The sequence below is a fragment of the Panthera leo genome, chromosome B3, assembly GCF_018350215.1.
Source record: "Panthera leo isolate Ple1 chromosome B3, P.leo_Ple1_pat1.1, whole genome shotgun sequence".
Classification (NCBI taxonomy): Eukaryota; Metazoa; Chordata; class Mammalia; order Carnivora; family Felidae; genus Panthera; species Panthera leo.
In genome coordinates, this window is record NC_056684.1 from 10,016,800 (window position 1) to 10,036,904 (window position 20,105).

The window sequence follows — 20,105 nt, forward strand, 5'->3', positions numbered from 1 at the left end:
GAACAAATCATCTTCTCATGCTGACGGGGGATGCACACAGTTAGGGCAACACTGCTTTTCCCCAGTGAGCACACTGTTTTGGGTGGCAAGATAGTACACTTCTGTCTTTGAAACAAGAGATACTGATTGAATCTCAGTATCTTGCATAGTGTAAATTAGAGGTCTAAATGATCACACGAGAGGCAAAAATACCTCTAGGATAAACACCCAGGACAAGATAGCAGGATTTCTTTCAGTAGGCTGAACTGTGGTTCAGGGTTTGCTTGTGGAGAGTTAGACTGTCGGCCAATAGTTAATGATTTTCTTCTCTTGTTTGATAAAGAATGAAGAAAAACAAGATAGGTTGTTTGATATGAAAAAAAAATCTACATCCACATTCACACACTGCTGGAACATGAAACAGTACTTTCTAGAGCCATAGTCCATGAAAGAGTGAAAATGGTCTGTTTTCAAAGTCATCTCCCCCAGAAACATTTACCCTCTGACTTTCAGATGTGATTTCTGGTCACTGTAGCATCCAACAAGGCAGGGAAAGTAGCATCTAGGGAGAAACTGCTTCACGTTCTTTTTTTTTAATTGTTTTTTTAATGTTTATTTATTTTTGAGAGAGAGACAAAGCGTGAGCGGGGGAGAGGCAGAGAGAGACACACACACACAGAATCCGAAGCAGGCTCCAGACTGAGTTGTCAGCACAGAGCCCGACACGGCGCTTGAACTCACAAACTGTGGGATCATGACCTGAGCCAAAGTTGGACGCTTAACAGACTGAGCCACCCGGGTGCCCCACCACTTGGTGTTGTTTTAAAAACATAATTTAATTTGTAATTTAAAAAGCCCATTTTATTGAGGTATGACTAACATGTAAAAAGCTGTATGTGTTTAATGGACACAACTCGGTGAGTTTGGGGAGAAGAACACACTTGTGAAACCATCACTATCATTAAAGCCATAAACATGTCCATCACCTCCCAAAGAGGAAACCACTTCTCTTTTTATTTGATTTCCAAAATTTGTATAAAAGAGGCATCAAACATTTGTTAAACATCAAACATTTACTAAAACCAGTGGTCCGCATTTGTGTTGAGCAAGCTCTAAGTTCTCTGCACATGGAAACATTTGAGAAATATTCCCCCATCTAATCCTACTCCAAGGGAGGCACTGGGGAAAAAGGATGAACAAAACAATTTATCAAGGATTTGAAATCTAACTGGACACGGAATACTGGAACAACAAGGCAGTGTGTAATTGTAATTATACAATTGGCTAGTGTAGTGTAATTGGCTAGTATCACTCAGTTAAGTAGCAGCACTGAAGCCAGGAGAGGGTTTTTCAACTGTATCACTGTATCAGTAGTTTTTAAAAGTATGTAAATTTAGCATGGAAAAACTTAAACAGATACAAAAAAGGAGGTGCCTGGCTGGCTCAGTCAGTTAAGTGTCCAACTCTTGATTTTGGCTCAGATTATGATCTCACCGTTTGTGGGATTGAGTCCCACATTGGGTTCTGTGCTGACAGCATGGAGCCTGATTGGGATTCTCTCTCCCTCTCTCTGCCCATTCCCTGCTTCCTCTCTCTCTCAAGATAAATAAACATGAAAAAATATATGTATACAAAAAAGAAAAATATTATATGGTGAGCCATCATGTACCCATTTCACAAATTCAATAATGATAAAAATCCACGACCATTCTAATTTCATCTATATTGCCAACTGCTTCTTCCCACCCTACTCCTTGGATTATTTTTGAAGCAAATCTTAGACATGCTATTTTATTCGCAAATATTAATCACTGTCTTTAAAAAAATATGTGATTTGACAGAAGTCCTGTAATATCATTAAATGACATAAATTTACTACTTTCCAATCTTGAATAGTCAATAGTGTCCCAAGTTTTCCTGATGGTCTTGTAACAATGTGCATGTGCACAAGTGCGTGTCTGTATGTGAATGTGCTTGTGCGTGTATATGTGTGTGCTTGTGTATATTTATATGCATTTGTATGTATGTGTGCATGTGTATATGTACATGTATATGTATGTGTATATGTATGCTCGTGTGTATGTGTGTGCATGTTTATGTGTACGCATGGGTGTGCATGTGTATATGTATGTGCATGTGTATGTGTGGTACATGTGTTTATACTTGGTTTATTGGAATCAGGATGCAAACAAGGTCCATTTATTATATTTTATTGATTTATCTCTTTAGTGTCTTTTTAATGTATAGGTTCCCTTTCCTTTTTTTTTTTTTTTCCCCTTTCTGGCCTGACCATTAGGAAAAAAATTATGTGGTCAAATTGATCCATTTTTATATTACTGTTCCTGGATTCTCTGTTATGATTAGGGAAGACATCCCCACTCCCTGGTTAGATATATTCACCCTTGTTTTCTTCTGTCTGATTTTATCTTTTACATTTAAACCTCTGATCTGTTTGAAATTTATCCTAGTGTATGGCATGAAGAATTGATCTAATTTTCTATTTTCCCAAATGAGTTTCCAAATTTCCTAGTGCCATTTATAAAATGTTCATCCCCACAATGACCTTTTAAATTTCTTTATTTACCCTGTTCTTTAAGGGAGAACATTAGTGTGAGAGAAATGAACCAATATTATTCAGACATTATAACAAATAAGGCAATCCATATGTACTGACATAGATAAATGTCTCTCATATATTAAAGTAAAAAAAAGATATAGAACAGTAGGCATTATGTGTCAACTTTTGTTTAAAATTACTGATTTATATATAAGTATATGTAGAATAATATATATTTATGTGTAACATAAACATAAAATAGTGTGTATTTATTTAATACATAATATATGTATATTGTAGATATAATTTTTACATATAAAATAATATATATCACATATATAAATGAAATATTTGGAAGAAAATTCTTCAAACTGTCCATTATGGCCAATAATGGCTTACTCTAGTGGTGGGATAGAGGAGGTAGAATTTTAATTTTGTTCTTTGTATATTTCAGTATTTAGTTTTACAATAAGCATGTGTTTGCTTACAAAAATCCACATCTGAGCAAAATAGGCCTTTAGCATATGCTGAACTTCATTGAACAAATGATGTTTGAGTTCTGTGTGCTAGGTTTGCTTATATGCTTTTTCTACCCCATATTTTCAAATTTTTTTTTTTTTTTTTTTCAACGTTTATTTATTTTTGGGACAGAGAGAGACAGAGCATGAACGGGGGAGGGACAGAGAGAGAGGGAGACACAGAATCGGAAACAGGCTCCAGGCTCCCAGCCATCAGCCCAGAGCCTGACGCGGGGCTCGAACTCACGGACCGCGAGATCGTGACCTGGCTGAAGTCGGACGCTCAACCGACTGCGCCACCCAGGCGCCCCCTCTACCCCATATTTTCAAATCATCCACCTGCTCTGTTTCTCAGTTTCCTCCTCTGTGAAAAAAAGAGACAGCTTCAGAATGCCCTCAGGGTGGATAATTAGGAGACCTGGAGTCTTGTCCCCACGAACCCCAGGCTAGTTCGTGAACTTGGGTCGGTGGCTGGCTTCTCTGACCCTCTGGTCTGCACCCATTAGGTGGGGGCTTAGAGCAGACCCTCTCTGTATTGTAGTGTCCTTGTCCGGAATTACGTGATCTGAAAATATTTACAACACACTCTGCATGTGTCATCTGGCCAGTCCCATTCCAGCCAGGCTGGACCTGTTCTGGTAAGTTCCTGTCCATCCAGCCTGGCTGGTATATAGTATGAAAGAGCATCTGGGGTGCCTGGGGGGCTCAGTCGGTTCAGCCTCCGACTTTGGCTCAGGTCATGATCTCGCGGTTTGTGAGTTCGAGCCCTGTGTTGGGCTGTGTGCTGACAGCTCAGAGCCTGGAGCCTGCTTTGGATTTTGTGTCTCTCTCTCTCTCTGCCCCTCCCCCACTCATGCTCTGTCTCTCACTGTCTCTCAAAAATCAATAAAAACATTAAAAACATTAAAAAAAAGAAAGGGCATTTACTCTGTCAGGTTATGTCTATTCTTCAGTCCAGGATAGTGATTTATTTAATTTGTATTTAATAAGTATCATAGTTAGCAGATGCAATTCCTTTTTTTTTAGAAAGGAATTAAAAAGGGATTATATAACCCCCTTGAATCACAGGTTTTTATCTTTTGGGTATTGAAGTTATTCTATTTTCTTCAACAACTTTTTTTTTTCAGTAATATGTTTTTTTTTAAGTTTATTTATTTATTTTGAGAGAGAGAGAGGAAGGGACAGAGCGTGAGGGAGAATCCCAAGCAGGCTGCACGCTGTCAGTGCAGAGCCCAACGTGGGGCTTGATCTCAGGAACCACGAGATCATGACCTGAGGCGAAATCAAGAGTCAGACGCTCAACTGACTGAGCCACCGGGTGCCCCCTTTTGAGTAATAAGTTTCTAATATAGCCTTTTGTGATTTTCTGAGGGTGGTGTGATTGCATTATAAGTGCATCGACTTAAGCAAATTCAGCTATATGTGTGTGTTTCTAGAGCTTATTTTTCATACAATATGGAGCGTACATGCAAGCCGACTTCCTTGTCTGTGCTTAGCTGACAACATAACTTTGTCCCAATGCCAACAAGAGTTATTGGTTGGATGGCTCAGTGTATGGCTGAGTACTGTGTTTAGCAGACAATTAAAGGAACCAATTTTGACTGTGATTTTTTTTTCACATAGCAAGCTGCCATCAGAAGCTAATCCTAATGTAAAATACATTTCTTTTATGATATATATTCATTGCAGAAACTTTAAAAAAATATAATAGTAGAAGAAGCTGAAAGGCATCTCTCACACTTCTACACAGAGGTAACAATTGTAATGATTGTTAAGGGTATATTACTTTCCCAGCATTTATTCGATGCATGGATTTATGTGATGGGATATAAATTGGAGTTACTAGTGTAGGTACCTTCCCCCACTGCGTTCCCTTGTACTCTACCCTGGGGCCATCCTTCATTCCTCCCTCCACTCCATCACTTCTTAGAAGTTTGACAGTTGCTTTGTGAAACTCATGTCAGAATTAAAAGCCTTCAATGTCCAGCTCTGGGATGTGAAAGTTTTGAAAGTTCATGTCCTGATGAGTTCAGTGCATCACACTGACTGGGGGTAAACAGATAGAAGGGAATGAATAGGTGCCAGGTTTCCCTCTCTCACAGGAGATGAGGAATCCCCAGCCTGGGGGAAGGCTTTGTGGGGTCACAGAGTCCTTGCCAAGAGAGACGTGGGCAGGGCTGGCCCTCAGAGGACCCCACACGGAGCCTCTGCCTTAGTGAACACCATCTGTTGCCGGCCGTGGGGAGCCTTGGGGAGCTGTGTCAGGGCCCGGTGACCATTGTGTCCCATATGAGTAAGTATTTGTATTACCAGTGCCAAGGAGCTAAGTAGGTGTTCCCTCCCTGCCATTGTGCTCGAAACGCCCACAGAGATCAGCCAGTGGGTTTTTGGCATATTGATCAGCTGGCATGAGTGCTGTCCATCTGTTCCCGGAGACACTGCTAGTCTCCATGCGAATTACCTTGTGTGGCCAGTGTCTGCTTCATTGGTCAACAACACTTGGGAGCCCAGCTGGACAACTGGAGGGTTGGTGGTGAGATCATATGGAAAGACCCAGCCGTGGTTCTTTGGTGGAACCGTGTTCCATCAACTCTCTGGGAGTACCTGCCCCATCTCTTAAATACCCCAAATCAGGATCATACTGTAGGGCCTATCTGGAGACCCTGCCTTTCCACTTTATAATCTGATCATACGCTTTCCTCCTACAATTGAATATTCTCCCAGGGAGTGATTTTAATGGTTTCAGAGCATGTGCCCTCACCACGATTTGCTTTCAAAATCCCCTCTTGTTGGATGTTATGGTGATTTCCAGTGTTTTGCTGCTACAAATAATGCAATAATGTATTTCTTTGTGAAATCTTCGTGTGAGCGTCTCTTCACAAATGGCAAGCAATCACGAGATAGATACTGTGAACATTATTGTCTGGGTTTTTGGCCTAATTTTCGGGATTATGAGTGGCCCATAAAGATAGCAGCAGAGGCCCCAGCTGCATTGCAGATGGGCAGTGTTCGCAGAGGCTCAATATGGACTTAAGCCACCGGTGGGGGAAGAAAGGCAGACACAGGAATGTAAGATTGCCATGGAAACACGCTTCCTGGCTAAATATACATCGTGGTCTCTCAGAGTCTGTGATGACCTGTGTATGTGAAATGAGGTCCCACTCGTCACTCAACAGTTTCAGACAAAACTGTAGCTTTCAGCAGCCTTTGCGTTCTACTCTATGACTCAGAAGTCCACATGAACAGAAAAGCCATGAAAATAGTAATACTCTGTTAACTGACTGCTGCACTTAGAGAATCAGTTCCTTCCAAATCAGTGAGCTTTGCATTATGCATCACGGTGCGACAAAGTCACACTTCTCATCATCCTTTGGGTTTGTGGGGCAGGAGGACTAGGAGCAGAAACCCAGGAAGATGACAGATTGGGAGGGTCGAAATTCTCTTCTCAGTGTTTTTAGTGCAGAACAATTTCAATTAGTGCCAGAGAATAGGAGCGTGTTACTCATCAAACAACTCAAGCAGGAGGTTTGAAGAAGCCCAATGCATGAGTTTGATTTTTCTCCTCTTTGATAGTAAGAAAAGGAGAATGAGAGAATTTTAACATGTTTTATCTGTTTATGTGTAAGGAACACATACTCATTATAGGGAATCTGGAGAATACAGAAAGATATAAATATAATTTATTTTTATTTTTTTTTTTAATTTTTATTTATTTATTTTGAGAGAGAGACAGACAGTGAGCAATCAGGGGAGAAGGCGAAAGCACAGAGAAGGAGAAAGAGAGAATCCCAAGTAGGCTCTGTGCTGTGGATGCAGGGCTTGAACTCATGAACTGTGAGATTTTGACCTGAGCCGAGGTCAGGCACTTAACTGCTTAACCGACTAAACCACCAGGCACCCCAAAATAGACTTCATTTTTATTTATTTATTTTTAAAAAATTTTAATGTTTATTTATTTTTGAGAGACAGAGACAGAGAGAGAGAGACAGACAGACAGACAGACAGCGTGAATGAGGGAGGGCTCCAGGCTCGGAGCTGTCAGCACAGAGCCTGACGCGGGGCTCGAACTCACAAACTGCTAGATCATGACCTGAGCCGAAGTCGGATGATTAACCGACTGAGCCACCCAGGTGCCCCTCTTCCTTTTATTTTTAACTTATATGTGTCTTTATATCTAAAGTAAATATCTTTCTTATTAATGACATACAGTTGAATCTTGCTTTTTGATCCACTTTGTTAATTTTTATCTTTTAATTGGTGTATTTAACCATCGACTTTTAAAGCGATTATTGATACAGTTGCATTAATATCTACTATATTTGTTTCCATTTTCTATGCATTGTCCTTACTCTTTTTTTTTTTTTTTGTCTTCCCGTATTTGTGTCTTCCACTCTTTTCCTGTCATTTGTGGTTTTAACTGAGCATTTTATATGACTCTGATTTCTCTCCTTTCTTAGCATCTCAATTAGACTTTTTTTTTTTCTTACTTCTTTTTTAAGTGGATGCCCTAGAGTTTGTAATATATACATTTACAACAAACCCAAGCCCACTTTCAAATAACTCTATATTGCTTCATGAGTAGTGCAAATACCTTATACTAACAAAATATTCCTAATTCCATCCTCCTGTGCCTTGCTTGTACCATGTATCGTTGCTGTCATTCACCTCACTTACACAAACTCAGGCTTTTCTATGCAATTGCATATACTTATGTATTTACGTTAATAATAATGAGCATCCAAAATCAAATATTGTTGCCACTTGTTATTTTTAACGAACTGTTATCTGATCAATTAAGAGTAAGAAAAATAAAAGTTACTTACCTTCATTTGCACCTTTTCTAACGGCTTTTCTTTATGTAGATCTGAGTTTCTGACCTTTATCAATTTCCTTCTGCAGGAGGAAGTCGTCACGGACGTGACCCCTGGTTGCCCCTTGACCTGACCCGGGGTATCCGAGGCTCCTCCCTGTTCGTGGAACATCCGGCCCACTTGCCGTTCCGCTGTGGGAGCCGTTCAAGGACGGAGTCTCGAGAAAGGTGCTGTTGAGACCGTCTGGACGGCGCGCTGAATGCAGATGGCAGAGATTTGGTGACGCTCAGGACGGGCGCAGAGATGCACTGGTCCTGTGGCCACCCAAGACAAGCCTCGTAGGTAAGTCCCCTTGTGCGTTAAACCTGCCACCTTGCAGCCTGAAGTGGCGGCTTCGTTCTCGGGTCTGTCCTTCCGCTGAGTGTATGGGGGAGCCTTCCATTTCACCTGGGACGCTCCTGAGGTCTCCATCCAGCACCTTCTCCCTGAAAAACGTCTCCTAATCTGTATCTTGTAAGGCAAGTCTACTGGTGACAAATTCCCTCAATTTTTGTGTGTCTGAGAAAGCATTTTTCTTCACTTTTGAACGATAATGTCTCAGAATACAGAATTCCAGGTTGGTGCTTGCTTTTTTTTTTTTTTTTTTTTTTTCTCCCTCTTGACCTTCCAAATATTTCACCTCTTGCTTGCACGGTTCCAGAGGAGAAGGTTGATGCAATGGTTACCTTGGTGCCCAGTAGATGAAGTTTTTTTATTTTTTTTATTTTTCTGTTTTCCATCTCTGGCTTCTTTCAAGATTTTTTTTCTTTGGTTTTCTGCAGTTTGAATATGCTATGCCTAAGTATAATTTTTTCCCCCATTTACGCTGACTGTTCTCCAGATCTGCAGTGTGGTGTCTGATATTAATTTAGGGAAATTCTCAGTCTTTATTGCTTCAAATATTTTTTCTGTCCTTTTCTCTCTTCTCCCCTTGGTATCCACACTGCTCGTACATTATATATATATATATATATATATATATATATATATATATATATATATATATATATATATTTGGAATTCTTGCCTCAACTGCCTGATAAATTTTTTTAAATTGAAGCATAGTTGATACACAATTGTTACATTAGTTTCAGGTTGCATATTACACCTTTTGTGGTTGTGCCCCAGTTCTTGGATATTTTGTTATGCTTTTTCAAAGTTTTGTCCCCTTTGTTTTTCAGCTTTCAGTTTCTATTGGGATGTCCCCAAGCTTGGAGATTCTTTGCTCAGCCATGTCCAGTATAGAAATGAGCCCATCAAAGACATTCTTCGTTTCTAGGGCGGTTTTCTTTGACGTCTAGCATTTTTTGATTCTTTCTCAGGATTTCCATCTCTCTGCTCACATTATCCACCTGTTCTTGCGTGTTGTCTGCTTTTTCCTGTAGCGCCCTTTGCATATGAATCATCGTTGTTTGGACCAGCCTCCCTGCAATGTATGAGTGTGTTTTTGAGGTTTGCTATGTCTCTTTCAAGTGTGCTTTGCCTTTCAGTATGCCTTATAATTATTTGTTGAAAGCTGGGCGTGCTGTGCTGGGTAAAAGAACAGCAGTAAAGAGGTTTTTCGTAATGTGGTGGTCAGGTACAGGTTACGTGCAGTCTCAGTCTGTTAGCAAGCCTGCACCCATTGGCTGTGAACTTCACAGGGGACCCTCCGTCTCCCTCTTCCTTGCTTAGGTGGGGCAGGATGACTGAAGTTAGGTATTTCCCTTCCTCAGGGTCACTGAGGCTCTGGCTCTGGCAAAATAGTTTCTCTTGACGATGGGTCTAGTGAAGAACAGAATGGTCTGGCATATTTCAGAATGGCCCCATTTCTCCCTCCCGTTGCCAGAAGCCATGAGGGGACTTCTCCAGTCTTCACTGTGGGAACGTGGTCCAGCCTCTGGAGGTGAAACTCACAACAGGGAGGGGATCTTCCCCACCCCATGACTGGGTCCCCTGGGATTTTTATCTTGTAGACTTTTCCATGCTAAACCTCCAGCAAATTCATCAATCCCAGTTCAGGGTTTCTTGCCTGGACGCTGGTTTCTGCAGAGGTTTTCCCTTGCGGGTTTCTGCTCCTGTAAGTTGTGAGTCTCTGTATCTGTCCGATGGTCTCTCCAGCTTTGGGAGTAGCGGTTTGCCCCGTGACCTCACTTCCTGGATGGATCCAAGAAGGATTTCTCAGTATGCTTCGTTTTTCTTTTTTTTCTTTTTTAAAAAAAAAAATTTTTTTTTAACGTTTATTTATTTTTGAGACAGAGAGAGACAGAGCATGAACGGGGGAGGGGCGGAGAGAGAGGGAGACACGGAATGGGAAGCAGGCTCCAGGCTCTTAGCTGTCAGCACAGAGCCCGACGCGGGGCCCGAACCCACGGACCGTGAGATCATGACCTGAGCTGAAGTCGGCCGCTTAACCGACTGAGCCACCCAGGTGCCCCAGTATGCTTCGTTTTTCATTTGATGTTAGGACAGAGTGGTGATTTCCGAGCTCCTTAGATGCCAGGCTGGAAACTGGAAGTCTCAGAAATATATTTTATAAAACGTCTGTAGACATAGGAACACTGCTAACCATCTTGATGCATTTTCGTATATAAGTGCATATATACATTCAGTCTGTATACATATAATTCATACACTCATATATAATATGTGTAACTGTTTTCACAAATGTTGATTGAAGTCTGCACAGCTTTGTATGTAGACTTTTTTTTTTTTGACCTAAGTCACTTTTATTAAAATGTAATGTAAATATATACACTCATAAAGACCAGTTCTAAACACCTAGGCATTATAGCTTGTTTTAAAAACTGGTATTTCATTTCATTTCATTTCATTTCATTTATTTATTTATTTAAATTCAAGTTGGTTGACATAAAGTGTAGTCTTGGTTTCAGCAGGAGAACCATTGACTCATCTCTTACTATGACACCCAGTGCTCATCCCCAAAAGTGCCCTCCTTAGTGCCCATTGCCCATTAGACTTTTAACTTAATTTCCATTTGTATTTTTCTCTATCACTAAATAATCTTGTTAACAGGAGTTAACATTTAATCATCTGCGTGTAACTAAAAGATGAAGCGTGGTAGAAAACCCACCCATGAATCAAGGAAAGTTGGCTAGAGAAAAAAGGGTCAATTGTCTGTGGCTCTTGATGTAAAATTATTTTAGTGCAGTTAAAAAATGCATATTCAGTACTCTGGCCCTGCTGTCTGGATTGAGGATACAGATAAATAGAACATAGACTTTGGCTTGAGGAGTGCATATCTAGCTCAGGAGAAGGTGATAGTAAATAATAGTTAATGATAGTAAAAAATGGCGAGTGCCATGGGGTACATGTGCATATGTGGTGTAAATATATGACAATGTTTGGGGATGAGAGGAGAAGGTATTTTACCCACTCTGGGTGGCTTCCTTAAGCGTTGCAAATGAGCTAAGTTTTTTTTTTTTAATTTTTAATGTTTTGTTTATTTTTCAGAGAGACAGAGCATGAGCAGGGGTGGGGCAGAGAGAGAGGGAGACACAGAATCTGAAGCAGCCTTCAGGCTCTGAGCTGTCAGCACAGAGCCATACTTGGGGCTTGAACCCACCGACTGCAAGATCGTGACCTGAACTGAAGTCAGCCACTCAACCGACTGAGTCACCCAGGCGCTCCACAAATGAGCTGAGTTTTTAACAATGACAAGAATTCACCCAGGTGAATAGTAGGCTGAGGAAGCCAGGTAAGTGAATTTTTTAAATAAGTGAAATTTATTTACCTCTTTTAAGTCACAAAACTTTTTTTTTTAATTTTTTGTAATGTTTATTTATTTTTGAGAGAGACAGAGATAGACTGTGAGTCGGGGAGGGGCAGAGAGCAAGGGAGACACAGAATCAAGCAGGCTCCAGGCTCCCAGCTGACAGACAGCACAGAGCCCAACGCGGGACTAGAACCCATGAACCATGGGATCGTGGCCTGAGCAAAGTTGGACGCTTAACCAACTGAGCCTCCTATACAAGCTAACCTTTGTCCCATTCCTTCTAAGATAGGATTCTTTGACCATAGTCAGATCGGTAAGATGTGGCTTCCCCAGTGATTGACATACGGTGGGTTCTGCTCTACATAGAAATTATACCTGTGAATTTCTGTTCTCTTTTCAAGAAGAACACAAGACTTTGAGACCAAAATGAGCATAATAACTAAGGAGGAGCTTGGTACCTCCTGCCAATCCAGTTCTTATTTTTTCCTACATCAGTGCACCTTGAATTTTTATTAGCCATCCAGTGCCGTGCCTGGTTCCACACCCCAGCTTCTCATAGGCTGACCTCTACTTAGGACGCTTAGCTGGCTTCCTGAAAAATGTAGCTTTTGATTTTTTTTAAATTAGAAAAATGTTTTCAAGAAAGTAAATATTGAACATAACTGCAGCATATGAAAAGTGAGCGTCTCTGCTTGAAGCAAGGTGTGTGTGTGTATATATGTACTGAAACATCCAGAGCAAAACCCCTTAGCCTGCCTTCCTCCTGGAGGACCTGAATACAGTTGACACACTATTGACTCAGAACAGAGAACTGTGACAGAGGAAAGGACTTGCAGACGGTTTAATTAAATTGTCTAAACCTCTCATTTTAGAAATAAGAACTCTAAGAATTGTCAAGGCATTGTAACTTGTCTTCTTTTGGGGAATGGGACTAAATGATTTCTCAGGCATTTCTAAAATTTCTGATGATATCATCCCATTACAGTGCTTTTTCCCAGAAAGGAACTTGTGACATGTTGGCACTGTCTTGGGCTTCCACTCAAGAAAACGTAGTGATATGACAGGTATGCAGTTTATTATGGTTGGAGTATATTCTGTACATGACACACTGTGAAAGCATTTTCTTTTTTTTTTTTAATGTTTATTTATATTAGAGAGAGAGAGAGAATGGGGGAGGGGCAGACAGAGAGGGAAACGCGGAATCTGAAGCAGGCTCCAGGCTCTGAGCTGTCAGTACAGAGCCCCACACGGGGCTTGAACTCATGAGCAATGAGATCATGACCTGAGTCGAAGGCAGACGCTAAACTGATTGAGCAACCCAGGCGCCCCTGTGAAAACATTTTCTATTCATTATCTTAAACATTTTTTAAATTGTCGTAAACTATATTTTATGTATATAAAATTTACCATTTTGACCACTTTTTAAAAAAGATTTAAAGAATGCTTTTTATTTATTTGTGTGTGGGGGGGAAGGAGCAGAGAGAGAGAGAGAGAGAGAGAGAATCCCAAGTAGGCTCCTTGCTGTCAGTGCAGAACCTGATGTGGGGCTCCATCCCACAAGCCGTGAGGTCTTGACCTGAGTCGAAATCCAGAGTCAGACGCTCAACCGACTGAGCCACCTGGCGCCCTTACCATCTAAACCATTTTTTTTTTTCCAATATATGAAATTTATTGTCCAATTGGTTTCCATACAACACCCAGTGCTCATCCCAAAAGGTGCCCTCCTCAATACCCATCCCCCACCCTCCCCTCCCTCCCACCCCCATCAACCCTCAGTTTGTTCTCAGTTTTTAACAGTCTGTTACGCTTTGGCTCTCTCCCACTCTAACCTCTTTTTTTTTTTTTTTTTCCTTCCCCTCCCCATGGGTTTCTGTTAAGTTTCTCAGGATCCACATAAGAGTGAAACCATATGGTATCTGTCTTTCTCTGTATGGCTTATTTCACTTAGCATCACACTCTCCATTTTTAAGTGTGTAGTTCAGTGCCATTTGGTACATTCCTGTTGTTGGGCGACCATCTCTACCATCCATCCCCAGAACTCCCTATATTTTGCAAAACCGAAATTCTACTCACTCGACAACTCCTATCCTCCTCCCCCAGCCCTTGGCAGCCACCATCCTACTTTCTGTCTCTACAAATGTGACTGCTCTAGGTACCTCCTATAAGTAGAATCATATACTCTTTGTCCCTTGGGGACTGGCTTATTTCACTTAATGTAATGTCCTCAGGTTCGTCCGTGTTGTAGCATGAGTCAGCATTTCCTTCTTTTTTTAAAAATAATTTATATATATTTTTTAGTTTACATCCAAGTTAGTTAGCATATAGGGCCACAATGATTTCAGGAGTAGATTCCTTAGTGCCTCTTACCCATGTAGCCCATCCCCCTTCCCACGACCCCTCCAGCAACCCTCTGTTTGTTCTCCATATTTAAGAGTCTCTTATGTTTTATCTCCCTCCCTGTTTTTATATTATTTTTTCTTCCCTTATGTTCATCTGTTTTGTCTCTTCAAGTCCTCATATGAGTGAAGTCATATGATTTTTGTCTTTCTCTGACTGACTAATTTCACTTAACATAATACCCTCTAGTTCCATCACGTAGTTGCAAATGGCAAGATTTCATTCTTTTTGATTGCTGAGTAATATTCCATTGTATGTATATACCACATCTTCTTTATCCATTTATCCATCGATGGACATTTGGGCTCTTTCCATATGTTAGTTATTATTGATAGTGCTGCTATAAACATTGGGGTGCATGTGCCCCTTTGAAACACCACACCTGTATCCCTTGGATAAATACCTAGTAGTGCAATTGCTGGGTCGTAGGGTAGTTCTATTTTTAATTTTCTGAGGAACCTCCATACTGTTTTCCACAGTGGCTGCACCAGTTTGCATTCCCACCAGCAGCGCAAAAGAGATCCTTTTTCTCCGCACCCTCCCCAACATCTGTTGTTGCCTGAGTTGTTAATGTTAGCCATCCTGACAGGTGTGAGGTGATATCTTGTTGTGGTTTTGATTTGTATTTCCCTGATGATGAGTCATGTTGAGCATTTTTTCATGTGTCAGTTGGCCATCTGGATGTCTTCTTTGGAGAAGTGTCGATTCATGTCTTTTGCCCATTTCTTCACTGGGTTATTTGTTTTTTGGGTGTGGAGTTTGATAAGTTCTTTGTAGATTTGGATACTAACCCTTTATCTGATATGTCATTTGCAGATATCTTCTCCCATTCTGTCGGTTCGCCTTTTAGTTTTGCTGATTGTTTCCTTTGCTGTGCAGAAGCTTTTTATTTTGATGAGGTCCCGATAGTTCATTTTTGCTTTTGTTTCCCTTGCCTCTGGAGACATGGTGAGTAAGAAGTTGCTGTGGCCAAGATCAAAAAGGTTTTTGCCTACTTTCTCCTGTCTTACATTGAGGTCTTTCATCCATTTTGAGTTTATTTTTGTGTATGGTGTAAGAAAGTGGTCCAGGTTCATTCTTCTGCATGTCACTGTCCAGTTTTCCCAGCACCACTTGCTGAAGAGACTGTCTTTATTCGATTGGATATTCTTTCCTGCTTTGTCAAAGATTAGTTGGCCATATGTTTGTGGGTCCATTTCTGGGTTCTCTATTCTGTTCCATTGATCTGAGTGTCTGTTCTTGTGCCAGTACCATACTGTCTTGATGATTACAGCTTTGTAATACAGCTTGAAGTCTGGGATTGTGATGCCTCCAGCTTTGGTTTTGTTTTTCAAGATTGCTTTGGCTATTCAGGGTCTTCACTGTTTCCATACAAATTTTAGGATTATTTGTTCTAGCTCTGTGAAGAATGATGGTGTTATTTTGATATGTAGATTGCTTTGGGTAGTATCGACATTTTAACAATATTTGTTCTTCCTATCCAGGAGAATGGAATATTTTTCCATTTTTTTGTGTCTTCAATTTCTTTCATAAGCTTTCTATAGTTTTCAGTGTGCAGATTTTTCACCTCTTTGGTGAGATTTATTCCTAGGTATTTTATGGTTTTTGGTGCAATTGTAAATGGGATCGATTCCTTGGTTTCTCTTTCTGTTGCTTCATTGTTGGTATATAGGAATGCAACCAATTTCTGTGCATTGATTTTATATACTGAAACTTTGCTGAATTCATGAATCAGTTCTAGCAGTTTCTTGGTGGAATCTTTCGGGTTTTCCATATAGATTATCATGTCATCTGCGAAGAGTGAAAGTTTGACCTCCTCATGGCCGATTTGGATGCCTTTTCTTCTTTGTGTTATCTAATTTCTGAGGCTAAGACTTCCAATACTATGCTGAATAACAGTGGTGAGAGTGGACATCCCTGTCTTGTTCCTGACCTTAGGGGAAAGCTCTCAGGTTTTCTCCACTGAGGGTGATATTAGCTTTGGGTGTTTCATGTATGGCTTTTATGATCTCAAGGTATGCTCCTTCTATCCCTACTTTCTTGAAGGTTTTTATCAAGAAAGGATGCTGTATTTTGTCAAATGCTTTCTCTGTATCGATTGAAAGGATCATGTGGTTCTTATCCTTTCTTTTATTTATGTGATGTATCACATTGATTGTTTTGTGGATATTAAACCAGCCCCGAATCCCAGGTATAAATCCAACTTGGTCATGGTGAATAATTTTTTTAACGTATTATTGGATCTGGTTGGCTAATATCTTGTTGAGGATTTTTGCATCCATGTTCATCAGGGAAATTGGTCTATAGGTCTCCTTTTTACTGGGGTGTTTGTCTGGTTTTGGAATCAAGGTAATGCTGGCTTCATAGAAAGAATTTGGAAGTTTTCCTTCTATTTCTGTTTTCTGGAACAGCTTCAAGATTCAAGAGAATATGTGTTAACTCTTCGTTAAGTATTTGATAGAATTCCCCTGGAAAGCCATCTGGCCCTGAACTCTTGTATTTTTTTTTTTTTTTTTTTTTTGTGGCAGATTTTTTTATTACTAATTCGGTTTCTTTACTGGTTATGGGTGTGTTCAAATTTTCTATTTCTTCCTGTTTCAGTTTTGGTAGTGTATATGTTTCTAGGAATTTGTCCATTTCTTCCAGATTGCCCATTTTATTGGCATATAATTGCTGATAATATTGTCTTATATTGTTTGTATTTCTGTTGTGTTGGTTGTGATATCTCCTCTTTCATTCTTGATATTATTTATTTGGGTCCTTTTCTTTTTCTGTTTGATCAAACTGGCTAGTCGTTTATCAATTTTGTTAATTCTTTCAAAGAACCAGCTCCTGGTTTCATTGATCTGTTCTGTTTTTGTTTTGTTTTGTTTTTTTGTTGCCAATAGCATTGATTTCTGCTCTAATCTTTATTATTTCCTGTCTTCTGCTGGTTTTGGGTGTTATTTGCTGTTCTTTTTCCAGCTCTTTAAGGTGTAAGGTTAGGTTATGCATCTGAGACCTCTCTTCCTTCTTTAGGAAGGCCTGGATTGCTATATACTTTCCTCTTATGACCACCTTTGCTGTATCCCAGAGGTTTTGGGCTGTGGTGTTATCATTTCCATTGGCTTCCATGTACTTTTTAATTTCCTCTTTAACTTCTTGATTAGCCCATTCATTCTTTAGTAGGATGGTCTTTAGTCTCCAAGTATTTCTTATCTTTCCACATTTTTTCTTGTGGTTGATTTCGAGTTTCATAGTATTGTGGTCTGAAAATATGCACGGTATGATCTCAATCTTTTTGTACCTGTTGAAGGCTGATTTGTGTCCCAGTATGTAATCTATTCTGGAGAATGTTCCATGTGCACTGGAGAAGAATGTGTATTTGCTGCTTTCAGATGAAATGTTCTGAATATATCTTTTAAGTCCATCTGGTCCAGTGTGTCATTTAAAGCCATTGTTTCCTTGTTGATTTTCTGTTTAGATGATCTGTCCATTTTTGTAAGTGAGGTTTTTGAAGTCCCCTACTAATATGGTATTATTATCAATGAATTTCTTTATGTTTGTAATTAATTGATTTATATATTTGGGTGCTCTCACATTTGGAGCATAAATGTTTACAATTGTTAGGTCTTCTTGGTGGAAAGACCCCTTAATTATGATATAATGCCCTTCTTCATCTCTTGTTACACTCTTTATTTTGAAGTCTAGATTGTCTGATATAAATATGGTTATTCTGGCTTTTTTTTGGTGACCTTTAGCATGATAGATGGTTCTCCATCCCCTTACTTTCAATCTGAAGGTGTCTTTAGGTCTCAAGTGGGTCTCTTGTAAATAGCACATAGATGGATCTTGTTTTCTTATCCATTCTGTTATCCGATGACTTTTGATTGGAGCATTTAGTTCACTGAAGTTTAGAGTGAGTACTGAAAGATAGGAATTTATTGCCATCATGTTGCTTGTAGAGTTGGGAGTTTCTGGTGTTCTCTGGTCCTTTCTAGTCTTTCTTGCTTTAGGTTTTTGTTGTTGTTGTTGTTGTTGTTTTCTCCCCTCAGAGAGTCCCCCTTAAAATTTCTTGCAGGGCTGGTTTAGTGGTCACAAACTCCTTTAACTTTTGTTTTCTGGAAAACATTTTATCTCTCCTTCTATTTTGAATGACAACCTTGCTGGATAAAGAATTCTTGGCTACATATTTTTCTGATTCAGCACATTGAATATATCCTGCCACTCCTTTCTGGCCTGCCAAGTTTCTGTGGATAGGTCTGCTGCTAACCTGGTCTGTCTTCCCTTGTAGGTTAGGGACTTTTTTTTCCCTTGCTGCTTTCATGATTCTTTCCTTGCCTGAGTATTTTGTGAATTTGACTGTGATATGCCTTATTGATGGTGGGTTTTTTTTTTAAATCTAATGAGAGTCCTCTGTGCTTCCTGGATTTTGATGTCTGTGTCTTTCCCCAGGTTAGGATTCTGCTGTGATATGCTCACATAACCCTTCTACCCCTTTTTCTTTCTCTTCCTCTTCTGGGACCCCTATGATTCTGATGTTGTTGCTTTTTAATGAGTCACTGATTTCTAATTCTTTAATCGTGCTTTTTCGCCTTAGTCTCCCCTTTTTTTTTCTCCATTATTCTCCATAAGTTTGTCTTCTATATTGCTGATTCATTTTTCTGCCTCATCCATCCTTGCCACCGTGGCATCCATTCAAGATTGCAGCTTATTATAGCATTTTTTATTTCATCCTGACTAGCTTTTTCTTCTTTTATCTCCAGAGAAAGGGATTCTAATCTGTTTTCTATCCTAGCTAGTATTCTTATTATTTTGATTCTAAATTCTGGTTCAGACATCTTGCTTGTATCTTGTGTTGATTAAGTCCCTGGCTGTCATTTCTTCCAGTTCTTTCTTTTGGGGTGAATTCCTTTGTTCCATCATTTTGAGGGAAGAAAAGCAATTAATAAGGTAAAAAAATTAAAATTAAAAAGTAAAAACAACACAAAAGATTAAGTAAATGATGCTAGATCCTAGGTGTGTTTTGGTCTGGTTGTGGAAAGGAGCTTGATAGATTAGAGAAAAAAGGGAAAGATAAGAAAAGAAAAAAAAAGGAAAACGTTTAAAAATTTGAAAAAATGAATACAGTGAGATAGAATAAATTGGAATGATGGAAGTAAAATTTGAAAAATTTACAAAAATAAAAAATATTGTAGAGAAAAAAATTAAAAGTATTTTTAATAAAAATGGAAAATAAAAATAATTTTTTCTCTTTCTGTATTCAAGAATAAGAAAAGAAAAGGAAAAGAAAAAAATGGAATAGATGGACCAGTGAACAGACTGAAATACGATTCAAATTACATCGATTTCCCCTAGAAGCCAAACTATGAAGCCCTTTAGAGTCCAGAAACTAAGCAGGCAGAGAGATTTGTGTTCCTGAAGAGGTTGGCCCAGTTGGGTGGGGCCTAGTGTAACAGCTCCATTCTCCACTAGATGGCGCTGCTTAGCTTACTGGGGTGAATTGTGGTGCTTGTAGGTGCTAATGAGCATGCACGGGAGTGGTGAAAAAGGTGTCACCCAGCTACCAGACTCTAGTATCACAACTCTGTTCTCCCCACCAGCAGTCGCACACCTGTCCTGTCTCCAGCTTCTGCCACTGCCTGCTTTGACACCGTCTGTGACCAAGCCATCAGGTTGCCTGGCGGCGCCTCCCTCCTGAGTTTCTCTGGGATGCGGCTGTGTTTCCCGACCCCTCACTTCTGAGGGACCGTGGCTTTGACCCACTCTGCCCCTCTGCGGGAGGGTCTCACTGAATACTGGCCGGGTGCCGGCCGCACTCAGGAACATGCACGGGGACCGTGCTGCTGCCCATGCCCAGAGACTGGCTGGGTGCTAGCCCGCCCCAGAAAAAGTTCATGCAATCGTGTAGCGGCAGCGTTTTCAGGGATTATGGAAAATCACAACACACATGTGGTGCCACGTTTCCCATTTTATGTCCTTGTTCCAGCACCAGTGAATGTGGTTGTTCTCCTGGGTCTGCTGGGACCGTTGCCTGTGGGATGGTCACACAGCCTCTACCAAGGGCCTCCCAGCAGGGGGACCTCCTCTCCCTGTGTGGCCTAAGGACC

The 20,105-nt window shown here is 40.2% G+C and overlaps 1 protein-coding gene and 1 long non-coding RNA gene across 7 annotated transcripts in view; one reads left to right on the forward strand and one right to left on the reverse strand.

Annotated features, from left to right (window-relative positions):
• LOC122221640 overlaps window positions 1–7,945 on the reverse strand; it is a 76,533-nt gene extending 68,588 nt beyond the window's left edge. For both annotated transcript variants that reach the window (XR_006203346.1, XR_006203345.1), the window contains exon 1: window positions 7,878–7,945. This is a non-coding gene — a long non-coding RNA (uncharacterized LOC122221640). The remainder of the gene's footprint in view (window positions 1–7,877) is intronic.
• Window positions 7,946–11,461: 3,516 nt separating this feature from the next.
• Window positions 11,462–20,105, forward strand: part of SV2B (synaptic vesicle glycoprotein 2B) — a 215,436-nt gene continuing 206,792 nt past the window's right edge. For all 5 annotated transcript variants that reach the window (XR_006203348.1, XR_006203347.1, XR_006203349.1 and 2 more), the window contains exon 1: window positions 11,462–11,601. The gene's annotated coding sequence lies outside the window, so the exon portion shown is untranslated. The remainder of the gene's footprint in view (window positions 11,602–20,105) is intronic.